Genomic DNA, 17,856 nt, shown 5'->3' with positions numbered 1-17,856 from the left:
AGTAAAATTATCTTTACGTAACTGGATGAAGACTGGAGCTAACTGACAGATTTGTCTAGTACAACTTAAAAATCTTTGAAATGGATAGAATAGCTAATTGCACAGAGTTTTTAATTACACAGAGTTAATTTGAAAAAATAAACGTAAAATTAAGGTTATAAGCCATCTTAACAATTTGATTATTTAATTGTGAATCCCAAAGTGGGTTATAACTGTTTTTTTCCAGAGTATTTTATACATAAAGTATTGGATATAAAAATTTTGACTTCTCCAATTTTTGCTGTGAAAATAAAAAATCTGAAAAAAATGATTCATAAATGCAATGATTTGACAGATGAGGAACTACATTGAGAGAAATGTTGAGAGCTTTGGTTGATATATCACTAATGAAACAATATTATTGTGCCAATTAAAAAGTTTGATTATTTAATCAAAATATTTTGTTAAGATGACAAAATTTTGTAATCAATAAACGATATTATTTTATTAGTTACATATTAACCAAAGCTTTGCTTGTTAATACAAAACATTTCTCTCAGTGTAGGGCACTTTGTACGGAGAAATTTTGAACATTGAGTAGAATAAATCGCACACAGAAAGAGAGAGAAAGAGAGAGAGGGGAGGGGAAGAGAACTTTACGCGAAATATTTTCGAGGCACGCGCGAGCATCCACATCCGCTGCAGGATAGTAAATTCGATTTTAGCCAGCAGTTTCTGATAAATAACGACAATACGGTGTCTTTGGACATTCGGCAATTTGGACCAATGCCAACTTGCATTTTGTATTTCAACGAGCTCATCGCGTGTTGAAGTATCCGAGTCATAAATCTCGCAGGAGAAAATTCCATGCCTAATATCTTCCTTACGTTTTTGGGATTGAGGTGACTCACGCCGAAGCGTACCGCCCTTAGCTCGAAGCCGGAAAGCTGCGGAAATAATTACCTGTCGACTTTTAGCATACAACACGCCTGAATAAAACATTCGCCGGATGAAATATCGTCGTTGTTGCTCGCCGCTGCCGCAAGCGCGCAGTTTACATCGCCTTGCATGTTACTTTACTTTGTCCTACTTTTCACTCCGCCAAATACATGAGTAAAATCGAAATTTGATTTGATATCGAAACAAAATCTGGTATTAACAGAATTAGACGGCTGAATTAACAGAGTTTCTTAGCCTTGGCCATCTCATAGTGTCATAACCATGTACTAGTAAGATTTGTAGTTAAAGTTAGAGAGGCAAAATGTACTAACAGTCAAAAATATCCTAATTAATTTAATTATATGCATTTGAATAGAAAAATCTACTTAGAGTTATTTTACTAATATCTTTTTATAATAAATATGTAGCAATAATAAATATGGGTATAAGGCAGTAAATGGAGTATGCGTTTACTCGTAATTTTTATGTAACTGTAATTGTATATTAAAAGCTAGAGAGAGAGAGAGAGAGAGAGAGAGAGAGAGAGAGAGAGAGAGAGAGAGAGAGAGAATACGTAGAGCGTGTTAAGTTAGACTCCATACATCAAAATTCGGTAATTCTGATATAAATTTCTGTTTTATTTTGAGGAGATAAAGAGTTTTCTGTAGTTTGAAAAAGATTTCTGTTGATTAACGATCGGAAATTAAAATTAAATAAATGGGGTGATAACTTTTTATCGAAATTTTAGATTGAATAGTTCTGAATGGCTCAGTAGCTTTATTTTGCGATTATCTAGAGTTTCTGAAGGTAAAAAAATTTTGATTGATTAAAAAAAAATTTTTAATTTAGTGAAAAATGACATATCTGCTTATCATGTTATTCAATCACTTTGACTTGTAAGACTTTTCTTCAAAACTCGTCGAAAACTACTCAAAAATGTAATCAAAATTATTCAAAAAATTTTTTGACCACGGGACTTAGAAAATTTTGCGATCGCCGTTCTAATATGTGACAGTATCTTGCAAACCATTGATCCGATCGCTTTCACTTGTAAGACGTTTCGCTAAAACTACCCGTTGTCGAGAACTACCAAAAAATGTAGTTAAAATTATTTGGAACTTCAAAGTTTAAACTATTAATCAACAGAACTTTTTTTCTAAATTACAAAGAACTTTTTATCTTTTCAAAATGAAACGGGAACTTTATATTAGAATTATCGAATTTTAATGTGTGGAGGCTAACTTGACACACGCAACCGACAAACCGATTGACTGATAGATTGACCGATAGACTGACTGACAAATTCACTGACTGACTGTCTGACTGACTGACTGTCTGACTTGCTTATTGACTGAGTTACTCACTGACTGACGCACTTACTGACTGACGTACTTACACACATTAAAATTGGTAGTTCTGATATGAGTTTCCGTTTTATTTTGAAGAATAAAGAGTTCTCTGTAATTTAGACAAAGAGTTTTGTTGATTAACGGTTTGGAGTTCCGAATTGTTTTGACTGTATTTCTGGATAGTTCTCGACGAGTTTTAACGAAAATTCTTCAAGGTAAAGCGATCGAATTAACGGTTTGTAATACTGTCACGTATTAGAACCATGGCCAAAAAATTTTTTGGAGTTTTGAATAGTTCTGGTTACATTTTTAAGTAGTTTTCGACGAGTTTTTGACGAAAGTCTTACAAGTCAAAATGATTGTATGTTATGATAACCGAATACATATCATTTTTAACTGATTTTGAAATTTTGTTTATCGTGCATAATTGTTAAATTTTTTAATCTAAATTTTTTTATTTATACTCTTCGAAATAAAGTAAAATAACAATAAAAACGTCTCATGAACTATTGTATCTTAGAATCGAATTTTTTTAATTAATTGAAAAATTTTTTTATGCTTCAGGAACTCTAGATAATCGCAAAACGAAGGTATTGTGTCATTTAGGACTATTCGATCTGAAATTTTGATAAAAAGTTAGCACCCCATTTTTCAAATTTTAATTTCCGACCGTTTATCAACGGAACTCTTTCTAAACTACAAAGAACCCTTTATCTCTTTGAAATGAAACGGGATCTCATATCAGAACCACCAAATTTTTATGTGTAGGAACTAACTTAACACACGCAAATAAGTATAATGTGTGGAATATATTTCAAGAACAAAGTTTTGCACTTATAGGTTTTCCATTCGTTAAATCTACTTAAAAAAAATTAAAAATATAATGAAGTAAAAAACTACTTGATTAATGATAATAGTTATCTAGAAATATTAATTAATGTAATAAAAATACAATAAAAAATAGTATTGCTTATAGAGAAAAAGTACAAGCGGATGAATGATTATGATAATTATACGCGTGGGATCATAACAATATATTTATTTTCGTACAGAATAGAAGATATAATTTAGTTTTGATACGATTCACTGTATCATCACACAAATCCTTATAAATAAATTTTAATATAAATACAAATATAAATATAATTAATTATATAAAATAATTAAGTGAAGATAATTGTTTAAATTATCTTAAAAACATATTTTCCGAAGATATTTGCGTAATAAATTGCAATATAAAATGTTATTATGATTTAATTTGAAGCACGATGTGGATTTAATATCTAAAATGACAACACATTGCAGTATTCAACTTACGAATATTGATTTTACATTTATTACGTTTTGATAAATTTTCCCACTGAATGGTAAGGACGTGGTTGCACTTCGTAAAAGTTTTATCCTAATTTACTCGATCAAGTCACGGTAAGGAATATGGAACATATGTCACCAGGCAAGAAATTTCTGCGCTATGCACATGTGTCTGTCGCGGACACTGGTGTCTCGTGCAATAATGGAGAAACGATTTCGTGCTGCCAGTGCTCCTGCATCTGGCATCGTCATCGTGTCTTCCTTGCAAGGTCGGTCATCATGTTAACGGTCTCATTACATAAGAATTGTTTATTACAAGGAAATAAAACATTATTTTAAAAGCAAAATACATGTTTTTCATAAAATAATTGAAGAAATATGAAAGAGAAAAGAGATGTATTAAAGTACTTTTTTTAAAACGTGAGTAATTTAGATAAAAGTTGTGCAATAAATTGATGTAATAAAGAAACGTTTTTTATTATATATTTTTATATTTATAATTTAATAAATACAAAGAAAATGTAGAGGTTTTTTTGTGAAATAAATTACACACACACACACACACAAATTTATAAAATTATTTCTATGTATGTTTATAATTCTAAAAGCAAGAAAGATAAGCTCAATAATTACATAAAATTATTTGTGTGTGTGTGTAAAATCTTACAAATGTATTCTAAAAAACAGTTAAAATCTCGTTAATTAAAGATGACTTTGTAACATTCTATATTATAAGATCAAACTTTTGAAAAGTTATAAAAATAATTAGTCTTAAAGGCAATATTAAAAACAACATTAGAATTGAATGTTTAAAATTTTAAGACATTAGGGCAAATTTTTTTTATTTGAACGAGTGATATTATCAATAAAAGTTTTATTTTGACATTTTTGTAGACACATAAGCAAGTCATTTTATACGAAACCTTTTGTACATTTCGTAAGACAGGACGAACCTTTTCGGTTATATTTGGTCGATCCATCGTATGCCGAAAGCAAGGAAAGCTCCTAAAACGATCCATCTTACAAAGCTTGACAGAGGAGTTCTTCCATACTGGATGTCGTGAAAAGCGACGCAGGAGAAGAGAGCGTGATATATAAATAAAGGAAATGGCGCATAGTGTATCGAAAAATAACTCCAACGGCATCTAGGAAATTCCCTCAATAAAGTCTATACAAGTCCAAGTAGAATGTAATAAAGGGATGCTTTTTAAAAAATTCTTTGCACAAGAACATCCGTAACTTGTGATAATTTTAACGTAATGTTTAAAATTACGTTGCAATTTTTTGTGTAGTCATAACATAAGTTTACTTATACTTACAGAATGAAGTTTAAAATCAATACTTAATATAATTTAATGTGTTGCGGATAATTTTGCGGAGAGAGAGAGAGAAAGAGAGAGAGAGAGAGAGAGAGAGAGAGAGAATATGCTTTTTTATATTGCGAAAAAGATCTATAAATAGGCTTATCTCTACTATGTGTGCCACGCTTTCTTGCATAAGATCAAAGTAGTCTTGTCTCAAGCGAATACCTATTATTTGCTCATCGATATCAAGGATTTGTTGGCTCAAGCTTTTTCATTATTGCCGAAACCGCGAATTAAAATTAAGAATGAGAGCTGGGAGGGATTAAATTACGCGATTATTCCCAAATTTAAAAGATATTGTTTAAGAATGTTTTATTTACATAATTGTTTTTTTACAATTTATTTATAATTATATAAATAACCCAAAATTAATTACACGGCCACACAAAAAAGTGGTCTGTCCTATGGATTAGAACACTATATCCTTATGTATTTTGACGTGCTGAACGAATCCGGTGTCAGAATTGCGCCATCACCTACCATTTTATTTTTAAATAAAAAAAGTTAGCCTAAAATCTAAAAAATTGCAATAATTGCTCTGCACGCGGAAAATAGTGAGTGATGGGGCAATTTTGACACCGAATTTGTGTTCAGCAGCTTAAAATACATAAAGATATCATGGTCTGGTCCGTGATACAAACCATTTTTTGTGAATGGCTGTGCTGCACTGTCGCACCAAAAAAAAAAAAAAAAAAAAAAAAATCTATATCATGGATCGGACCAATGATATCTTTATGTATTTTGAGCTGCTGAATACAAATCCGGTATCAGAATTGCCCCATCACTGTTTTCCGCGTGCAGCGAAATTATTATGATTTTCAAGGTTTTTAGGCCATTTTTTTTATTTAAAAAAAGGTGGATGATGGAATTCTGACACCGGATTTGTATTCAGTATGTCAAAATACATAGAGATTGACTAGTTCTCAGGGACAGACCACTTTTCTTTTTTGTGCGCCTGTGTTATTAATACAAAAATTAAAAGATATGAAAATAATGTCAATTTATAGTAGTATAATTTAACAATTAAGACTTATTAATTTGACTAAAACGGGTTATATAATTTGAAAATTGAATGTCACCATACTTGAGTCATCGCTTGTTTTAAATTTCGAGGACATATTTAGTAATACGTTTTCTGAAACTTTAGGTATTGCTGCGTTGGTTTTTTAACCTCCTTACTGTTCTCACTATTTAATTAAATGTTTCCTTGGTTGAATAAGATTGCTTCCGTCCTGCACATCGGTCTAGGTGTGCCACACTTAAATTGTAAAAAGTGAGAAACTTCCAACGATGGAAGCAGACCGGAAGCCCATTAACGGTTGGCGTAGAGTGATCTATCTTACGAAGTGAATGCCCGATAGATGCTTCGTGAACGAAGGTGCAACAATGTCAAAAAAGGAAAAATAAAATAGCGATAGAATAAAAAAGGGAATATAAGAGATACATGCTTGATTACTTCTGTTGTGCAATATAGGACTTATTCTAATTCTATTCATTTCGTCAGTTGTCACACATCTGATGATTGTAATTATTTATAAAAGAATCGATAAAATTATTAATAAGTTGCAACATTTTACAACAGCAAACTTGATAATTTTCCGATTGCTTTAAAAATAAAAATAATAGATCTAATTTTTTTAAATAATGTAAAAGATTTTGATAATTTTTTTTTAGCTAAATATATGTAAAAATATATTAAAATCTATTTTTTTAGCTAGATAATGCATAAATTTATTTTTTCTTTATTTATATAATTTAGAAAACAAGAGCTAATAAAAGTTAGTTAAAATTGTAACTTTAATGTCTGTTCGAATAAAGTTGATTAATTAATTTTATTTTTAAATTTTTCCGCGACTTTGATGTTGATATTTTTTAAACTGCCAACTTTAAGTATTTTTTTAATTTTTTAATTTTCAGTAGTATATATTTTGTAACTTGGTAGTAAATAATTTGTTACAATTATGTTATATGTTTAAGTAAAACTTAAATTTAAAAAATTTTAAAAAACCTTTTTTTTTTATATAAAATAGATTCTTATTTATTAATTTAATTTTTAAAATTTGTATGAACTTCTTATGTTTTATAACTTTTAATGACATTTGAAATCCATTATTTATTTTAATTTGCCTCATTGCCAACATTGATATATTTATGTATGTACTGTAGAAAGAAATTGTAGCAATATTTTATGTACATGAATATTTATTTATTATGACATAAATCGAAAGAAAAAATTACTGCATTATTGCATTAAATGTTAAAATAACTTTTTTTATCGACGGATAAAAAGTTAATTAACGCTTTAATGTGCTAAAGATTTGAAAGGATTTTGAAAGGATTGTTGATTATATTTATCCATTTTGAACACAGTTACGATAACCTGGCCGGTTCCAATGCTTCGACATGTTACTGCAAATCCGACCTCATCTCGCTAATTACATTACTGCCGTTACCAGTCTGTTTGCATCGAACAAGCGACGAGAATCGTTTCAGCTTGCATGACGATGTGATATATAGTGGATGATGCACTGAGTAATCTTGATCAGTTTCATCAAGTTCTATAACAGTAATACGCTTATGTTTATTTTACGCTTATATTGATTTTATCTATTTGACAATAACATCTTTGTAAAGAAGAACCGTACACATATAACATGCGATAATAATTTATTTATTGAAAATAATTTAGGATAGAAGAAATAACTCATTTATACATTAAACATTTCGTAGCAACGCTATATGGGATAACATTTAGCGGCTTTAGTATTTGTTAAATAATGCAACGTTGCAAACTGCTTTATAACTTTACAATGTTAGTGTTTTGTTTGTTTGTACGTCGCAACACTTCTTAGAAATGATTTAACTTTTTTAAACTTTGTTTTCGCCAATATATATATCTGAAGACCTTAACTTTGCCGTGGTAAAATAGTCTAAATCAAAGTTGACTATAAAAGAGGTCAAAAGTCAATAAAAGTTTTTAACAAAGTTTTTCTAAATTACAACAGTTCTTCGTTGTACTATTTACATACATTTGTCACAAAAGATTTATTATTTTGGTGTAGAGTTGTGTACATAGGGTATTGCTTATCATTTCAAACTCGAGGAAGCGATCTATGCTGTATTATCTTTTGAAATACGGTTACGGCACATATCATGACATCAGACGTTTCTATTTTTCTACAATTACTAGTCCTACGATAATCGATCTACGTAATTAATTAATTTCCAATGATTTGTACATGCATTGAGCGATGTCTGTTTATCGAAGCAATCATGTCACATTTAAAGTAGTAATCGCGATTGCAAAAGCGACCTGGGAATAATACGTTACAGATTTCTTATATTTTCGCGATATTTGCAGGCAATAATTAAATTTTTAATAATATTTGAATATATTTTGTGCGTTACATATTAAATTTTAATGTAATTTGCCTACGGATTGAGAATGAGAAATGATATACGAATTGCCGGACTATACTTCAGGTAAAACGGAAATCAGTAATATATTGATTGTTAACAATACGTACGTTTTGCGAGATTTATATGTTTGAAATGTAGATATTATACCCATAGAGAATTATGCATTCTGAATACCAAATTTTGGTTCATCATTTCCGATCATTTTCGGATGGCCCATGGTTTCATTAACCATTAACCATTAACTCGACTTTATTAATTATATTGTATTGCGTGATATTACAGCAAAGTTGCAATTCAGAACTTTTCAGTCATTAACATCACGAGACAAGAAGTTTATAAAACATTGATTACAATTTTAAATATTTTTGTGATTGTTTTTTATTTTAACTTATATACATATTAATTTTTTAATGATATAATACGATTTATTTTTTAAAGCGTTGAGTGAATCTTTATAAAATTGGATCTTTTTTATGTTGTTGTACAATCAAAAAAGTACGTTGCATGTGATTAACGAAATTAATTTAAAATGCAGAAAACAGAATATTGAAGTTTTAGTATGAAACGTTAAATATTTCTTGACGGTAATATCGGCTAGTGTGTAGCTTTGGTGTTTGTTTATACGGCGCGTAGCCACAATGTTTGTTTATATACAGTGTATGGTGCATCATTGTTCACACAAGGCCAGTGCAATATCATTCGCGCGGCGAGACTCAAACCGACAGGTAGTACCGCAAATCGGGTTGTGTACCGTCACGTTATCTCTCAAAATGTGATGGTATTCTATACATATACATATACTATTGTTATTCTACATTTGTTAAATAATTTTTATAAGTTACGTATCGATTATGTGTTACAGCAAGCTCTCTTTTTTCTCTGTTTGCTTTACATAACTTAAATTGTTTGATGTAATAACTGAAGCAATAGGGAATAATAATTACAAATTATCACTGTATTACTAATTATACTAATGATATTCCGTGATACATTGATTATTTTTTAACAATATTTCATCGAGCTGCTTGTTGTGCATGGTCACGTGCAAGATTAAACATCGCATGGCCGTCATTCTAATAATTAATGCACACATGATTGTGTAATAAATTAAACATGCACTCATGAGTTAATGTTACGGAAAAGAGAGAAAGAGAAGATATTGGACGAGGTAAATCAACTAGTAAATGATTTATTATTTATTTTTTTATATTGTTTGTTACTTGTGTAGAGTTAATCTCCGAATATTTTTGCAAAATATATTTTATGCGCCATTTTGTATTATTGTTTAATATTACATATAAAGTATCTTTTATTTATTATATAAGTATTGTACACAGAGAGAAAAATTTCTTTAAATTTAATAAACCATTTTGTTCGATTATTCCAAAGCAGATATATATTTATTTGTTTCTAATAAATTTATTAAATCTAAAGAAATCTGTTTAAAATTTATTAAAATCAAAGAAATATATTTCATTACGTTATTATAACCAAAGAAAAAATATTGGAATAGTCGAACAAACTGTTTATTAAATTTAAAGAAATCTTTCTCTCTGTGTACTTAAAAATTTAATAAAATTTATAAGGTATTTAACGTAGGCGAAATATGGACAAAAAGACATGTAAAATGTGTTTTTAACCTGCGTACGCGGTATCCGTCATTTTGCAGTAGTTTAAGTAAGATATAATATTTTTGTCTTTCAAGAAATTAAAAGATAAAAAATCAATTAATTGAAGAGTAAAGAATAATTATTTTAATTATAAACGCGCATTAATAAAAGATTTATAATTTATAAATAATGGTTTTTAATTTATAAGCTCTCAAAATGAGTCAATGGTATTGCGCTCTTGTAACGTAATATTATATGTCCAAGAACGCAATATTTATTGACTCATTTTGATAGTTTATAAATAGAAAACAATTGTGACTTTGACATTTTTGTATTAGAATCTTTGGTTCTAATTAATCTTCAAAATACGCTATTAAAATACTATGTACTGATTTACATTTTGATACACATTTTGATACGCATACATTATATATACATATAAATTTTTTTTATTTGTATATGCATATATATGCATGTATGTACGTATGAAAATAAAAAATTATTGTTTATTAATAAACAACTATGAATATTACATGTAATTTATATATAATCTTAGAAAGTATTTGTAATGCTTTGCAGAAAATGTCAACATAAATTTTTTCATACATAATATTCTTTAAAATTTTGTTACTTAATTCAAGATGAATTAAATACATTAAACGGTCAAAGTATATGTGACTGAAGTACTATGAATTATAGTTGTAAATATGTTAACGACACATTTGCAATATCTCATGTCATTTATATGAAATATTATTCTACATTCTATAAACTCGTTGGAGGATTATTGCGGCCTTACGTGCAAGCGCAAGACGAGTGTGCTTTGCGTGCAAGAACCAATATTTGTTTGAAATAAAAGCTATCATTACATATAGAATGTAATTGGTAGCCGATAACGGAAAAAAATTAAAGAAAATACAGGAAGAAACGATCGATCTAAGATTCAGAAAAAATTGTCTTATTAATCAATGTTATAATGCTGACATCTCGTGCTTGTAACTTTAGCATTCTATACAATTTTCGATATATTTCTTAAATTTATATAACTGTAAGTCTCAGACATGAAAACCAATAATACTCCAATAATCTATAAATAATTGTATTTATTTCTACGTGGCTTATCTAAGCATTGCTAAATGTGAATGATATTGTTTATATTATTTTTTGACGTTAGAAGAAAGCATGAAAAAACATAAATAGTTGCTTATCTTTATAGAGTTTCGACACAATAATTTTAATTTTAATTTTATTTAATACAGAATTTTTATTATCTTTCCCTTCTGATTCTAATAATAAATTTTTTACTTCAGTATTATATAATAAGTAAAGAATCAGACAGAAAACCAATCGTTGTTTATATGGCGCACTCTTTGAACAGACCGCATATCGATATTTTTAACATTTTCAGATAATCGAATTGGTATGACACTCGTCACGAAATGAGATAATTCCACGTTCGAACTTAGGCTAGAATAATATTTTTTGAACAATATAAGTTTTACCCTTAAGGCTTTTAACCCTTTAAAACATATATATTTTTCTTTACATACGAATATTTTACAACTATGTATACAAGGATTTTTGGGGTCGCTACGAATATGGAGTCAGATTTTGAAAATTTTTTAAATTTAAAATGGCGGGAACCGACATAGGTATTAAAAGTACCACAAATGGGTCTAGATAATTCAAATATAGTATGTTAGAATTTCCGTTGATAAATCTGCAGGAAAAATTGAGAATTAGAAATAATAGATTCAAAATGATGGACTTAAAACGCAAGAAATAATATGCCTTGAAGAGTTTTCAATTTATTTACGCTTTCTGATGTTTTTTCTATTGAAATTTTGACTAGGTTTTAAAATAAATATAATCTATTTTAATAATCGCTATCTTGATCAAGTCCCACCAAGGCCCTTAGGTTTCCTTATTTAGACCACACATTAATTCAGCTACCCAAAACTGATATCGCCCTACTAGGACCTAAACTGGTAATAATGTGGAAATCCTTATTAGGGAATCCATGTTTAAGCCCTTAAAGGCCCCGAAATTTATTAAGGTTGCTTTAACAATTTTCCACATGGGTTTCCTCTCTATTACTCGCATTTCTCTTTTTTGGCTCGCAATTGCATACTTTTATTTTATACTTCCTTATTCTAGTTTCTAAACGGATATAGAAGAATTTTCTAAGTTATAATTTAAAAAAAATGCATAATTAATACTACTTGAAATTTAATTAAATTTCTAAATAATAAAGTAAATATATTTTTAAAATTGTATTTATATGTATATTTGGATTTGTATAACGTTTTTTTCATAAACTAAACTCTCTGTAGTTTATTTCATTAAATTATGAACATTTACATCAAATATGGAGTATTATATACATACACAATGTCACATAATAATATAAATTTTTTAATTTAAAATATGTTATTTTATGTACGATTTGATTATAATATTGTCATGTGTTCTTTCTTAAATTACCATTTTTAATTCAATAACGAAAATTGATGTAAACGTTTGCTCTCAAATCGGAGCAAAGAAGGATTTACGTATGCTATAACGGAGACAATTGAGTTCAATAAGCTTTGAAACAAGATTTTATTGAAGCAACCCAATTGCAGGATTCTAGCCAATTCTCTGACCGTTATATTCTATGCTAACCTTCTGTGCGTTGTTATGAAATGACGCGATATGGTGCGATACTCTGTTCGAATGACAATCAGTTTGTTCAATGGAACGCGTTCAATATCTGATTAAAAGTTAATTTGCTTTTTTTGCTAAAGAATCTAAGAAAGTTGGAAAAAATATAAGGAGAAAGAAGACACACTTGCAAATGGTTCTGAATTTGAATTCTTTTTTCTTAATTCAGATAGTTTATACAAAGTGACACTGAATAATTAATTAATCGGTTATTTATATCAATAATTTTTATTCAGCAAGCGTTAAATGATATATTTTAATTTACTTATAAGTTAAATTAACTGTGTAATGTTTAATTTTGCAATTATAATACAGCAAATAAAGATTTTATAATAGTATTTAAAAATGCTTAGTACTAAAAAAATATTAATAATTTTTATTAATTTTTATTAATTTTATTAATGAAAAAATGAAAACTAATTGAAATAATTACAAAAAGACTATAATTATAATATTAATTATAAATGATATATATAATATAAATATTACATATATAATATAAAAGTAAATAAAATATATTATGTGTATATATATATATATATATATATATATATAAATAATTTTATTTAATTTAATTGGAAATCGAGATATTATGCGAAAATATGAGTTTTAATGTAATATATTGCAAAAATTTAACATTACTTTAAAAATAATTTAGTATGATATAGTTTATTAAATTAAAATATACATTACTTACTTATTATAGTTAATGGCTAAACTAATAAAGTTAGCAAAAAAGCTATTGTAAATAGAGTTGGCATGCAAAACTATTATTGATATAAAAATACCATAAAAAATAAATTTTACAACAAATTGTTGAAAATTGACCATAATAAAAAACTGATTACGTCAACCAATTCTTCGGAAAAAGTTATGAAATAAAAATATAAACCTGTAACTTCTTTTTATGTTGCTCTTTGTTTATGCAAAAAAAAATAAATATTACGATTTATTGAAACTCATTCTAGCTGAATCACTACAGTTAGTAAAAAAATAATTATTAGAAATAGGATTGGATGATGAAGAACTATTAACATACAAATTACTTTACAAGAAAAGTAATTTTTTTCGTAGAATTGATTGGCATAATCAATTTTTTGTTATTATGTAATTAGTTTTTTTTAGTCAACAATTTGTTGTAAAATTGATTTTTGCAAAGTATTTTTTATGTCAATAATAGTTTTTTTGCTCTAGACCTATTTAAATATTTTTATAAATTTTACTGATCTAACTATTGGATTTTAACGGGGTAACACATTATCAGCTCAGTCACGACCTAGTTTTTATTTTTACAATTTAATCCAAAGATATTATATATATTAAAATTATGAAAATTTTAGTTGTAATACATCTCCCTATCTCTATATTTACATAATTAGCATATATTTAAACAAAATATATTGATTCCCATTTTGAATTAAAATTGTGATTGATCGATTGTTGTTCTGTCAAGAAAGTTGATGAGGAGAAATGAAAGATTGTGAGAATACAAAGAAATGACTTGGCAGTTATTGTAGTTTGAGTTGCAATTCGAAGCTGAAGTAGATTTGACCGTGAATACATTTTCTTGATGTCTCAAGCAAGTTTTTTACTGGTCTTTCGTACTGTTTATACGAGATTTTATTCTCTTTCTACTTTTCGTCCAAAAAGCATATAAACAGATATATCGCAAATTGTTCTTTAATAAACTAATTTAAATCCTTTGCAGATTTTTCTTAACAATAATAAAAAGAGCAATTCTAAGATGGAGTTCAATAATTTTTAATCTTTTATGTATAAAATATTTGTAGATTCTATAAAATAAAATTCCGAGAAATAAACTTTGCCTTTACTAAAATGTTTCTGTTACTTTAATGGATTTTGAAAAATGTAAGGTAAAATAAAGATTATTAAACCTTTACCTTGTACATGTAGTTTAAGTTAATTTTATAAACAAATTGAAATTTTTAAATATATTTTTACACATTACACATTAAAATTTTTTAATTTTTAATGTTTTATTTTTTTTACAGATATTAATAATTGTTTCAGTTTTGAAATAAGTATTTTTTACTATTTCACACATTAAAGAAAGATTATGTATCTAACAAATAAATTGTAAATTGTATATACATGAAAGAAACTTTCTTAATTCTCTTCTCTTTCACTTTTTCTTTCTCATCTTTTTGTTAGTAAGAGTTGGTCTGAATCTATTGCGAGTTTTACTCGTGCGTGGACCATATGTAGATTACATCGAGATGGCAGGGTACACCTGTGTTCGTGTAAATTCGATATCAGATTTGCTTCCGGAGTTTGGGGTAAGATTTATGAGCGTCGCGAGGCCGTTTTGTTAGCGACGTAGTTAGGACCGTCGCGGCTTCTAGCCGTACAAATGATAATTAATGAAGAGTTTCGGACTCACGAAGAGATGAATGTGATCGTCGTTCTCTGAGATCTGGCGGATGGTTAGGTGTATATATAGCGACGGACTTTCGGAATCCGCAGAAGTTTGCGGCCAAGCTTTTTGAATACACGTTTTACCTCATTCAAAGGGGACAGAATCTGTTATGCTATTCAGCTTCTACCCTTGGATTTTCTCTACGATATATACGATGATACGGACCAACAAAACATTGAGATGTGAATATTAGAATCTAAACTATAAACATAGGAAAAATTAATAAAGTTGAAATATTTTATCTTAAATATATATGAGTAATATTTGGTCGTTTAGTTAATTTATATGAAGTTTTAATTGGAGGATTTATTAAATATTGAGAAAAAATGTATTACTTGATATATTTTTGTATCAATAATCAATTTAATATTAAGATAGACTTATTTTAATAGTAAGAGGCACATTACTTATAAGTATTTAGAATAAAAAATTTTTTACAAATATTTTTAAAGCAAGAATTATCATGGCATTAAAGCAAAAAAATATCATGGCATTAAGTTCAGATAAAATTTATCTGAAGAATAAGAGCAAAAGAATGTAACTTGTATTAGTTGAATGAATTACATTCTATTTTAATTTGTAGTGCATTCTAGCAGTTTAATAGCAAAATGGTAATATACTCTAATAATAGTATATTATTTCGACATTTAGTGTTCGCACGAACTTCTTCAGTCGTGGCTTAAAAAGTATCTCTCCACCATTATTTTAAAACCACATAAACTCGTTTGTTGCGAAAATTGTCATTGTTTTCATTGCGAAACTTGTAATTGCAGGAATACTTGAGGCTCGTTATAGTCTACAGCGCGCGACTTAATGTCCGCTCGCATTCATACACGTGCCACACGCTTCTATCGATGCATCATTAATTTAAGAAGGTATATGTAAAACATAAATCTCATAAATAGCGTGTGGCGCGTTAAATTTGCCTTTTTCTCGCGCTCCTGCTTGAGAGAAAACTTCATTAATTATTTTTAACTGCACCATTTCGGCGCTGTCGTACGTAACGCTGTGTAATAATCCTGCGCGCATCTGCAGCAGCTAGTGCAGTTATGATATGTTACGAAGAGGCTAAATACGTTGAGATGGATTTCCTTTACCTTTAGTGATGGAAATTTCGCTTTGAAACCTACGAAGAACATTTAAGAGTCACCTCGGCCAATAATGGTATATTGTATTTTTCGGAATATTTACAGTGTGTCTAAAATTAGGATATTTTTAGACAAACTGAAATAATAAATTTTAAACGTACGTGTGTATGGTATTACTTTTTATTGGTCTTAGTCTTTTAAATATCATGTACTGATAAAGATTATTCTTTGCTTTTTTGAGACTTTTACATCGGAAATTATTAATTTAATTGCTTAACACATGCAAATATTATATAAAAATAATTAGATGACATACTGTACCAACAGATCATGTCTGCTCTATATATTTTTTATTCTGAATATATAAAGTATAAAACTTAGCGTGCCAAAGAATAATGAGAAAGAATTATAATGTTTTTTTAAATATGAAATATTTGCTGTTTTCTTTTTGAACATGTATTTTAGCAATACAAAAATATATCAATGACAATATAACAAAGCTTAAGAAAAATAACAATTGATAAAAATTATAAATTTATTTTATATTATTTTATATTTTTATATATATCCAAAGAAAATTTAACGGCACAAATTGATAAATTTAAAATAAAATTTGAAATATAAAACTGCCTGTGTTAAATAACGTTTTATTTTTCATCATTAATAATTGCTTGAAAGTTTAATTTAATTACAAGTAATATAAATTTATTATTATTTAATGTAACACGATTTAATGTAACTGAAAGAAGTAGAAATGTATTTACTATTTTATGCGAAATTGTAGAGAGCTATTTTCTTTTTATCTTTGGAATGAATAGCTTTCAATGCAATAAAATCACTCAATAGAAAAATTGAAAACTTAAAGAATAAAAATTGTCAATATAGCTTGCTATTTGTGAGACGAATTGTTAGAATGTAAAAATTATACGATGACTTTGTCCTATCCACATATACTTGAGTTGATAGGAAAATAAGAACGAGTGCAAGCGTAGAAGGGAAGCGTACTGAAAGTATTCCAAATATTTGAAAGTATCCTCGAAAGCGGTTTGCTCGGGAAGTGAAAAGTAGTTTGGTTGAAGAAAATATTTTGCGCTGTCTGTAGGTCGATGATAAAAGCACGAAAATCTCTGAAGTATATAACTTGATCCGTATAAGTAGTTTGCAAAGTTAATAATTTTGGAAAATTATATCGAGAGAGAAAGGGGCAGAGAGAGAGAGAGAGAGAGAGAGAGAGAGAGAGAGAGAGAGAGAGGAGAGAGAGAGAGAGAGAGAGAGGGAGTGAGGGAGAGAATGTGAGCACATTTCAAATTGTGTGTTAAGATTTCTTACTTTTTACAATTGTTAAGGAGATGCTGGCGACAGAACTGTTTTGTCTGAACACGATATTTGAACGTGATATTTTTCAAATAATATAGTCTTTTATTGACTACACAGAGTTGTTGACTACATAGAAAAGAAATCTCTTTCCATAAATAAAGTATAGATGCAGTTAGAAGATAATAATTTTTATATGAATAACGAACAAAATTGGAAAATTACATTTTCGTTATCAACGTCTGGCACCGACAACAGTTGCTTAATATAAAAAATATAAATATAAATATAAAAAAATATATAAAAGTTTTATACTTTGTGTGTGTATAAAACAAACATAGT

The 17,856-nt window shown here is 28.1% G+C and overlaps 1 protein-coding gene across 6 annotated transcripts in view; it reads left to right on the top strand.

The window, feature by feature from the left end:
- The window catches only part of LOC105836137, a 285,642-nt gene that overhangs the window by 106,518 nt on the left and 161,268 nt on the right, over positions 1-17,856 (top strand). The window lies entirely within an intron of this gene.

The sequence above is a fragment of the Monomorium pharaonis genome, chromosome 2, assembly GCF_013373865.1.
Source record: "Monomorium pharaonis isolate MP-MQ-018 chromosome 2, ASM1337386v2, whole genome shotgun sequence".
In the NCBI taxonomy this organism is placed as follows: domain Eukaryota; kingdom Metazoa; phylum Arthropoda; class Insecta; order Hymenoptera; family Formicidae; genus Monomorium; species Monomorium pharaonis.
This window is presented reverse-complemented; position numbering and strand designations above follow the sequence as displayed.